The following is a 12026-nucleotide window of genomic DNA, read 5'->3' on the forward strand; positions in this document are numbered from 1 at the left end:
CTACTTTGGCTCTTCCTTGGGGGCCCAGTATTAAACTCCGATGCACCACAACGGGTTTACCTTTGCCCTTCGACCATCAAACTGACGATGAAACACAGAAATTGCATCCGGATCCAATACAAAATTTGCAATGCCGATTTATATTGACGAGAGTAACGTTTCGGGGAGTCTGTCTTTTGGCTCAACCTGGAGGCTCAGTGTTAGACTCCGATGCACCACAGCAGGTTTACGGTAACCATTCGACCATCACATTGATGATGAAACACAGATATTGCATCCGGATTCATTACAAAATTCGCAATGCCGATTTATGTTCACGAGAGTAAAGTTTCGGGGAGTCTGTCTTTGGCTCTTCAATGGGGGCTCAGTGTTAGACTCCGATGCACCACAGCAGGTTTACTGTAACCCTTCGACCATCACATTGACGATGAAACACAGATATTGCATCGGAAATCAATACAAAATTCACAATGCCGATTTCTCTCCACAGGAATACCGTTTCGGAGAGTATGTACTTCGGCTCTTCCTTGGGGGCCCAGTGTTAGACTCTGATGCACCTTAACAGGTTTACCGTTACACTTTGACCATCACACTGACGATGAAAAACAGAAATTGCATCCGGATTCAATACAAAATTCGCAGTGCCGATTTATATTGACGATAGTAACGTTTCGGGGAGTCTGCTTATTGGCTCTTCCCTGGGGGCAGAGTGTTGGACTCCGATGCACCACAGCAGGTTTACTGTTACCCTTCGACCATCACATTGACGATGGAACACAGAAATTGCATCCCGATTCAAAACAAAATTCGCAATGCCGATTTATATTGACGAGAGTAACGTTTCGGGGACTCTGTCAATTGGCTCCTCCCTGAGGGCTGGGTGTTAGATTCCGATGCACCACAGCAGGTTTACTGTTACCGTTCGACCATCACATTGACAATGAAACACAGAAATTGCATCCGGATTCATTAGAAACTTCGCAATGCCGATTTATATTGACGAGAATAACGTTTCGGGGAGTCTGATTATTGGCTCTTCCCTGGAGGGTGAGTGTTGGACTCCGATGCACCACAGCAGGTTTACTGTTTCCCTTCGACCATCACATTGACGATGAAACACAGAAATTGCATCCGGAATCAATACAAAATTCCAATGCCGGTTTATATTGACGAGAGTAGCGTTTCGGGGAGTCTGTTCTTTTGCTCTTCCATGGGGGCTCAGTGTTAGACTCCGATGCACTACAGCAGGTTTACTGTTTCCCTTCGACCATCACATTGACGATGAAACACAGAAATTGCATCCGGAATTAATACAAAATTCGCAATGCCGAATTAAATTGACGGGTGTAACGTTTCGGGGAGTCTGTTTATTGGCTCTTCCCTGGAGGCTTAGTGTTGGACTCCGATGCACCACAGCAGGTTTACTGTTAATCTTCGACCATCACATTGACGATGCAACACAGAAATTGCATCCGGAATCAATACAAAATTCACAACGCCGATTTATATTGATGAGAGTAACGTTTAGGGGAGTCTGTTTTTGGCTCTTCCTTAGGGCTTAATGTTACACTCCGATGCACCACAGCAGGTTTACTGTAACCCTTCTATCATCACATTGACGATGAAACACAGAAATTGTATCCGGATTCAATACAAAATTCGCAATGCCGATTTATATTCAAGAGAGTACCGTTTCTGGGAGCCTGTCTTTTGGCTCTTCCCTGGGGGCCCAGTGTTAGACTCCGATGCAACACAGCAGGTTTACTGTTACCCTTCGACCATCACATTGACGATGAAACACAGTAATTGCATTCGGATTCAATACAAAATTCGCAATGACGACTTATATTGACGAGAGTAAATTTTCGGGGAGTCTGTTTTTTGGATCTTCCCTGGGGGCTCAGTGTTAGACTCCGATGTACCACAGCAGGTTTACTGTGACCCTCCGACCATCACATTGATGATGAAACACAAAATTGCATCGCGAATCAATTTAGAATTCACAAAGCAGATTTCTTTCCACAGGAGTACCGTTTCGAAGAGTATGTAATTTTAATCTTCCCTCGGGGTCCAGTGTTGGACTCCGATGCACCACGGCAGGTTTACTGTTTCGCTTCGACCATCACATTGACGACGAATCACAGAAATTGTATCCGGATTTAATAAATTATTCGCATTGATGATTAATATTGACGAGAGTAACGTTTCGGGGAGCCTTTTTTTGGCTCTTCGCTGCGGGCTCAGTGTTAGACTCCGGTGTACCACAGCAGGTAGACTGTAACCCTTCGATTATCACACTGACGATGAAACACAGAAATTGCATCGGGAATCAATACAAAATTCACAATGCCGATTTCTGTCCACAGGGATCTAGTTTCGAAGAGTATGTATTTTGTCTCTTCCCTGGGGCCAGTGTTAGACTCTGATGCGCCACAGCAGGTATACTGTAACACTTCGACCATCATATTGACAATGAAACACAGAAATTGCATCGGGAATCAATACAAAATTCACAATGTCGATTTCTGTCCACAGCAGTACTGTTTCGAGGAGTATGTTCTTTTGCTCTTCCCTTGGGTGCCCAGTGTAAGTCTCCGATGCACCACAGCAGGTTTACTGTTACCCTTCGACCATCACATTGACGATGAAACACAGAAATTGCATCCGGATTCAATATAAGATTCGCAATGCCGATTTATATTGACGAGAGTAACGTTTCGGGGAGTCTGTCTATTGGCTCTTCCCTGGGGGCTGAGTGTTAGACTCCGATGCACCACAGCAGGTTTACTGTTACCGTTCGACCATCACATTGTCGATGAAACACAGAAATTGCTTCCGGATTCAATAGAAAATTCGCAATGCCGATTTATATTGACGAGAGTAACGTTTCGAGGTCTCTGTTTATTGGCTCTTCCCTCGGTGGTCAGTGTTGGATTCTGATGCACCATATCAGGTTTACTCTATCCCTTCAACCATCACATTGACGATGATATACAGAAATTGCATCCCGATTCAATACAAAATTCACAATGCCGATTTCTGTCCACAGGAGTACCCTTTCGAAGAGTATCTAATTTGGCTCTTCCCTGGGGGCCCAGTGTTAGACTCCGAGGCACCACAGCAGGTTTACCGTTACCCTTCGACCATCACATTGACGATGAAACACAGAAATTGCATCCGTAATCAATACAAAATTCGCAATGGCGATTTAAATTGACGAGACTAACGTTTCGGGGCGTCTGTTTATTGTCTCTTCCCTGGGGGCTGAGTGTTGGACTCCCATGCACCACAGCAGGTTTACTGTTAATCTTCGACCATCACATTAACGATGAAACACAGAAATTGCATCCCGATTAAATACGAAATTCGCAATGCCGATTTATATTGACGAGAGTAACGTTTGTGGGAATCTGTTTATTGGTTCTTCCCCGGGGGCTGAGTGTTAGACTCCGATGCACCACAGCAGGTTTACTGTTACCCTTCGACCATCACATTGACGATGAAACACAGAAATTGCATCCGGATTCAATAGAAAATACGCATTGCCGATTTATATTGACGAGAGTAACGTTTCGGGGAGCCTTTTTTTTGGCTCTTCGCTGGGGGCTCAGTGTTAGACTCCGGTGCACCACAGCAGGTAGACTGTAACCCTTCGATTATCACACTGACGATGAAACACAGAAATTGCATCGGGAAGCAATACAAAATTCACAATGCCGATTTCTGTCCACAGGGATCCCGTTTCGAGGAGTATGTACTATGTCTCTTCCCTGGGGGACAGTGTTAGTCTCCTATTCCCCACAGCAGGTTTACTGTAACACTTCGACCATCACATTGACGATGAAACACAGAAATTGCATCCGGATTCAATATAAGATTCGCAAGGCCGATTTATATTGACGAGAGTAACGTTTCGGGGAGTCTGTCTTTTGAGTCATCCCTGGGTAATCAAAGTTAGACCCCGATGCACCACAGCAGGTTAATTGTAACCCTTCGACCATGACACTGACGATGAAACACAGAAATTGCATCCCGATTCAATACAAAATTCGCAATGCCGATTTAAATTGACGACAGTAACGTTTCGGGGAGACTGTTTATTGGCTCTTCCCTGGGGGCAGAGTGTTGGACTCCGATGCACCACAGCAGGTTTACTGTTACCCTTCGACCATCACATTGACGATGAAACACAGAAATTGCATCCCGATTCAATACAAAATTCGCAATGCCGATTTATATTGACGAGAGTAACGTTTCGGGGAGTCTGTCTATTGGCTCTTCCCTGGGGGCTGAGTGTCGGACTCCCATGCACCACAGCAGGTTTACTGTTAATCTTCGACCATCACATTGACAATGAAACACAGAAATTGCATCCCAATACAGTACAAAATGCGCAATGCCGATTTCTGTCCACAGGAGTACGGTTTAGAGAAATATGTACTTTGGCTCTTCCCTGTGTCCCAGTGATGGACTCCGATGCACCACAACAGGTTTACTGTTACCCTTCGACCATCACATTGACGATGAAACACAGAAATTGCATCCCGATTCAATACAAAATTCGCAATGCCGATTTATAATGACGAGAGTCACGTTTCGGGGAGTCTGTTTATACGCTCATCCCTGCAATTTCAGTGTTGGATTTCGATGCACTACAGCAGGTTTACTGTTACCCTTCGACCATCACATAGACGATGTAACACAGATATTGCATCCGGATTCAATACAAAATTCGCAATGCCGATTTACATTGACGACAGAAACGTTTCAGGGAGTCTGTTTATTGGCTCTTCCCTGGGGCCTCAGTGTTGGACTCCGATGCACCACAGCAGGTTTACTGTTACCCTTCGACCATCACATTGACAATCAAACACAGTAATTGCATCCTGATTCAATACAATATTCGCTATGCCGATTTATATTGACGAGAGTAACGTTTCGGGGAATCCGTTTTTTGGCTCTTCCCTGGGGGCTGAGTGTTAGACTCCGATGCACCACAGCAGGTTTACTGTTACCCTTCGACCATCACATTGACGATGAAACACAGAAATTGCATCCCGATTCAATACGAAATACGCAATGCCGATATATATTGACGAGAGTAACGTTTCGTGGAGTCTTTCTATTGGCTCTTCCCTGGGGGCTGAGTGTTGGACTCCGATGCACCACGCAAGGTTTACTGTTTCCCTTCGTCCATCGCATTGAGGATGAAACACAGAAATTGCATTCCGATTCAACTCAAAATTCGCAATGTCGATTTATATTGACGAGAGTAAGGTTCTGGGGAGTCTGTTTATTGGAACTTCCCTGGGGGCTAAGTGTTAGACTCCGATGCACCACAGCAGCTTTACTGATACCCTTCGACCATCACATTGACGATGAAACACAGAAATTGCATCCGGATTCAATAGGAAATATCGCAATGCCGATTTATATTGACGAGAGTCACGTTTCGGGGAGTCTGTTTATACGCTCTTCCCTGGAATTTCAGTGTTGGATTCTGGTGCACTACAGCAGGTTTACTGTTACCCTTCGACCATCACATAGACGATGAAACACAGAAATTGCATCCGGATTCAATACAAAATTCACTATGCCGATTTATATTGACGAGAGTAACGTTTCGGGGAATCCGTTTTGGTTCTTCCCTGGGGGCTCAGTGTTAGACTCCGATGCCCCACAGGAGGTTTACTGTTACCCTTCGACCATCACATAGACGATGAAACACAGATATTGCATCCGGATTCAATAAAAAATTCGCAATGCCGATTTCTGTCCACAGGAGTACGGCTTAGAAGAATATGTACTTTGGCTCTCCCCTGGGTCCCAGTGATGGACTCCGATGCACCACAGCAGGTTTACTGTATCCCTTCAAACATCACATTGACGATGAAACACAGAAATTTCATCCCGATTCCATACAAATTTCGCTATGCCGATTTCCGTCCACAGGAGTACGGTTTAGACGAATATGTACTTTGGCTCTTCCCTGGGGGACCAGTGTTAGACTCCGACGCACCACAGCAGGTTTACTGTTACCCTCCGACCATCACAATGACGGTGAAACACAGAAATTGAATCCGGATTCAATACAAAATTCGAAATGCCAATTTATATTGACGAGAGTAACGTTTCGGGGAATCCGTTTTTTGGCTCTTCCCTGGGTGGTCAGTGTTGGACTCCGATGCACCACAGCACTGTTACACTTCAACCATCACATTGACGATGAAACACTGAAATGAATCCCAATTCAATACAAAATTCACAATGCCGATTTATATTGACGAGAGTAACGTTTTTGGGATTCTGTTTATTGGCCCTTCCCTGTGGGCTGAGTGTTGGACTCCGATGCACCAAAGCAGGTTTACTGTTACCCTTCTGCCATCACAATGACGATGAAACACAGAAAATGCATCCCGAATCAATACAAAATTAACAATGCCGATTTCTGTCCACAGGAGTACAGTTTAGAAGAATATGTACTTTTGCTCTTCCCTGGGGGCTCAGTGTTGGACTCCGATGCACCACAGCAGGTTTACTGTTACAAATCGACCATCACATTTTCGATGAAACACAGAAATTGCGTCCGGATTCAATACAAAATACGCAATACCGATTTATATTGACGAGAGTAACGTTTCGGGGAGTCTGTTAATTGGCTCTTCAATGGGTGGTAAGTGTTGGATTCCGATGCACCACAGCAGGTTTACTCTATCCCTTCAACCATCAAATTGACGATGAAACACAGAAAATGCAACCCGATTCATTACAAAATTCGCAATGCCGATTTATATTGACGATAGTAATGTTTCGGGGAGTCTGTTTATTGGCTCTTCCCTGGGGCTGAGTGTTGGACTCCGATGCACCACAGCAGGTTTACTGTTACACTTTGACCATCACATTGACGATGAAACACAGAAATTGCATCCCGATTCAATACAAAATTCGCAATGCCGATATATATTGACGAGAGTAACGTTTCGGGTAATCTGTCTATTGGCTCTTCCCTGGGGGCTGAGTGTTAGACTCCGATGCACCACAGCAGGTTTACTGTTACCCTTCGCCCATCACATTTTCGATGAAACACAGAAATTGCATCCGGATTCAATAGAAAATTCGCAATGCCGATTTATATTGACGAGAGTAACGTTTCAGGGAGTCTGTTTATTGGCTCTACCCTGTGTGGTCAGTGTTGGATTCCGATGTACCACAGCAGGTTTACTCTATCCCTTCAACCATCACATTGACGATGAAACATAGAAATTGCATCCCGATTCAATACAAAATTCGAATGCCGATTTATATTGACGAGAGTAACGTTTCGGGGGTCTGTTAATTGTCTCTTCCCTGGGGGCAGAGTGTTGGACTCCGATGCATCACAGCAGGTTTACAGTTACCCTTCGACCATCTCATTGACGATGAAACACAGAAATTGCATCCCGATTATATACAAAATTCGCAATGGCGATTTGTATTGAAGAGACGAACGTTTTGGGGAGTCTGTTTATTGGCTCTTCCCTGGGGGCTGAGTTTTGGAGTCCGATGCACCACAGCAGGTTTACTGTTACCCTACGACCATCACATTGACGATGAAATACAGAAATTGCATCCCGATTCAATACAAATTTCGCAATATCGATTTATATTGACGAGAGTAACGTTTTGGGGAGTTCGTATTTTGGCTCTTCCCGGAGCTCAGTGTTAGACAACGATGCACCACAGCAGGTTTACTGTATCCCTTCAAACATCACATTGACGATGAAACAGAGACATTGGATCCGGATTCAATAAAAATTTCGCAATGCCGATTTATGTCCACAGGAGTACGTCTTAGAAGAATATGTACTTTGGCTCTTCCCTGGGGGCCCAGTGTTAGACTCCGACGCACCACAGGAGGTTTACTGTTACCCTTCGACCACCACATTGACGATGAAACACAGAAAATGCATCCCCAATCAATACAAAATTAACAATGCCGATTTCTGTCCACAGGAGTACAGTTTAGAAGAATATGTACTTTTGCTCTTCCCTGGGGGCTCAGTGTTGTACTCGGATGCACCACACCATGTTTACTGTTACGCTTCGACCATCACATTGACGATGAAACACAGAAATTGCATCCGGATTCAATACAAAATTCGCAATGCCGATTTATATTGACATGAGTAACGTTTCGGGGAGTCTGTCTATTGGCTCTTCCCTGGCTGGTCAGTGTTGGACTCCGATGCACCACAGCAGGTTTACCGTTACACTTTGACCATCACATTGACGATGAAACACAGACATTGCATCCCGATTCAATACAAAATTCGCAATGCCGATTTATATTGACGAGAGTAACGTTTTGGGGAATCTGTCTACTGGCTCTTCCCTGGGGGCTGAGTGTTAGACTCCGATGCACCACAGCAGGTTTACTGTTACACATCGACCATCACATTTTCTATGAAACACAGAAATTGCATCCGGATTCAATAGAAAATTCGCAATACCGATTTATATTGATGAGAGTAACGTTTCGGGGAGTCTGTTAATTGGCTCTTCAATGGGTGGTCAGTGTTGGATTCCGATGCACCACAGAAGATTTACTCTATCCCTTCAACCATCACATTGACGATGAAACACAGACATTGCATCCCGATTCAATACAAAATTCACAATGCCGATTTCTGTCCACAGGAGTACCCTTTCGAAGAGTATGTACTTTGGCTCTTCCCTGGGGGCCCAGTGTTAGACTCCGATGCACCACAGCAGGTTTACTGTTACCCTTCGACCATCACATTGACGATGAAACACCGAAATTGCATCCGGATTCAATACAAAATTCGAATGCCGATTTATATTGACGAGTGTAACGTTTCGGGGGTCTGTTTATTGTCTCTTCCCTGGGGGCTGAGTGTTGGACTCCGATGCACCACAGCAGGTTCACAGTTACCCTTCGACCATCACTTTGACGGTGAAACACAGAAATTGCATCCCGATTAAATACAAAATTCGCAATGGCGACTTATATTGACGAGACGAACGTTTCGGGGAGACTGTTTATTGGCTCTTCCCTGGGGGCTGAGTTTTGGACTCCGATGCACCACAGCAGGTTTACTGTTACCCTTCGACCATCACATTGACGATGAAACCCAGAAATTGCATCCCGATTCAATAAAAAATTCGCAATGCCGATTTATATTGACGAGAGTAACGTTTTGGGGAGACTGTTTATTGGCTCTTACGTGGGGGCTGAGTGTTAGACTACGATGCACCACAGCAGCCTTACTGATACCCTTCGACCATCACATTGACGATGAAACACAGAAATTGCATCCGGATTCAATAGAAAATTCGCATACCAATTTATATTGACGAGAGTTACGTTTCCAGGAGTCTGTTTATACGCTCTTCCCTGGGATTTCAGTGTTGGATTCCGATGCACTACAGAGGGTTTACTGTATCCTTTCAACCATCACATTGACGATGAAACACAGAAATTGCATTCCGATTCAATACAAAATTCACAATGCCGATTTCTGTCCACACTGGTATCGTTTCGAAGAGTATGTAATTCGGCTCTTCCCTGTGGGCCCAGTATTAGACTCCGATGCACTACAGCAGGTTTACTGTAACCCTTCGACCATCACATTGACGATGAAACACAGAAATTGTATCCCGATTCAATACAAAATTCGCAATGCCGATTTATAATGACGAGAGTAACGTTTCGGGGAGTCTGTTTATTGGCTCTTCCCTGGGTGGTCAGTGTTGGATTCCGATGCACCACAGCAGGTTTACTCTATCCCTTCAACCATCACATTGACGATGAAAAACAGAAATTGCATCCCGATTCAATACAAAATTCACAATGCCGATATCTGGCCACAGGAGTACCCTTTCGAAGAGTATGTATTTTGGCTCTTCCCTGGGGGCCCAGTATTAGACTCCGATGCACCACAGCAGGTTTGCTAATACCCTTCGACCATCACATTGACGATGAAACACAGAAATTACATCCCGATTCAATACGAAATTCGCAATGCCGATTTATATTGACGAGAGTAATGTTTCGGGGAGTCTGTTAATTATCTCTTCCTTGGGGGCTGAGTGTTGGACTCCGATGCACCACAGCAGGTTTACTGTTTCCCTTCGACCATCGCATTGACGATGAAACACAGAAATTGCATCCCGATTCAATTCAAAATTCGCAATGCCGATTTATATTGACGATAGTAACGTTTTGGGGAGTCTTTTTATTGGCTCTTCCTTGGGGGCTGAGTGTTAGAATCCGATGCACCACAGCAGCTTTACTAATACCCTTCGACCATCACATTGACGATGAAACACAGAAATTGCATCCGGATTCAATAGAAAATTCGCATACCGATTTATATTGACGAGAGTCACGTTTCGGGGAGTCTGTTTATACGTTCTTCCCTGGGATTTCAGTGTTGGATTCTAATGCACCACAGCAGGTCTACTGTATCCTTTCAACCATCACATTGACAATGAATCACAGATATTGCATTCCGATTCAATACAAAATTCACAATGCCGATTACTGTCCACAGGTGTACCGTTTCGAAGAGTATGTAATTTGGCTCTTCCCTGGGGGCCCAGTGTTAGACTCCGATGCATTACAGCAGGTTTACTGAAACCCTTCGACCATCGCATTGCCGATGAAACACAGACATTGCATCCGGATTCAATGAAAAATTCGCCATTGCCGATTTCTGTCCACAGGAGTACGGCTTAGAAGAATATGTACTTTGGCTCTTCCCTGGGTCCCAGTGATGGACTCCGATGCACCACAGCAGGTTTACTGTTACCCTTCGACCATCACATTGACGATGAAACACAGAAATTGCATCATGATTCAATACAAAATTCACAATGTCGATTTGTGTCCACAGGAGTACGGTTTAAAAGAATATGTACTTTCGCTCTTCCCTGGGGCTAAGTGTTGGTCCCGGATGCACCACATCAGGTTTACTGTTACCCTTCGACCATCACATTGACGATGAAACACAGAGATTGCATCCCGATTCAATACAAAATTTGCAATGCCAATTTCTGTCCACAGGAGTACGGTTTAGAAGAATATGTACTTTGCCTCTTCCCTGGGTGGCCCAGTGTTAGAGTCCGACGCACCACAGCAGGCTTACTGATCCACTACAACAATCACATTGATGATGAAACACAGAAATTGCATCCCGATTCAATACAAAATTCACAATGCCGACTTCTGTCCACAGGAGTCCCGTTTAGAAGAGTATGTACTTTGGCTCTTCCCTGGGTCTCAGTGTTAGACTCCGAACCACCACAGAAGGTTTACTGTTACCCTTCGACCATCACATTGACGATGATACACAGAAATTGCATCATGATTCAATACAAAATTCACAATGTCGATTTGTGTCCACAGGAGTACGGTTTAGAAGAATATGTACTTTCGCTCTTCCCTGGGGGCTAAGTGTTGGACTCGGATGCACCACAGCAGGTTTACTGTTACCCTTCGACCATCACATTGACGATGAAACACAGAAATTGCATCCCGTTTCAATACAAAATTCACAATGCCGATTTCTGTCCACAGGAGTACGGTTTAGAAGAGTATGTACTTTGGCTCTTCCCTGGGGGCTAAGTGTTGGACTCGGATGCACCACAGCAGGTTTACTGTTACCCTTCGACCATCACATTGACGATGAAACACAGAAATTGCATCATGATTCAATACAAAATTCTCAATGCCAATTTGTGTCCACAGGAGAACGGTTTAGAAGAATATGTACTTTGGCTCTTCCCTGGGGGCTCAGTGTTGGACTCGGATGCACCACAGCAAGTTTACTGTTACCCTTCGACCATCACATTGACGATGAAACACAGAAATTGCATCCTGATTCAATACAAAATTCACAATGCCGATTTCTGTCCACAGGAGTACGGTTTAGAAGTGTATGTACTTTGGCTCTTCCCTGGGGGCTAAGTGTTGGACTCGGATGCACCACAGCAGGTTTACTGTTACCCTTCGACCATCACATTCA

Source organism: Schistocerca cancellata, chromosome 10 (genome assembly GCF_023864275.1).
Source record: "Schistocerca cancellata isolate TAMUIC-IGC-003103 chromosome 10, iqSchCanc2.1, whole genome shotgun sequence".
Lineage (NCBI taxonomy): Eukaryota > Metazoa > Arthropoda > Insecta > Orthoptera > Acrididae > Schistocerca > Schistocerca cancellata.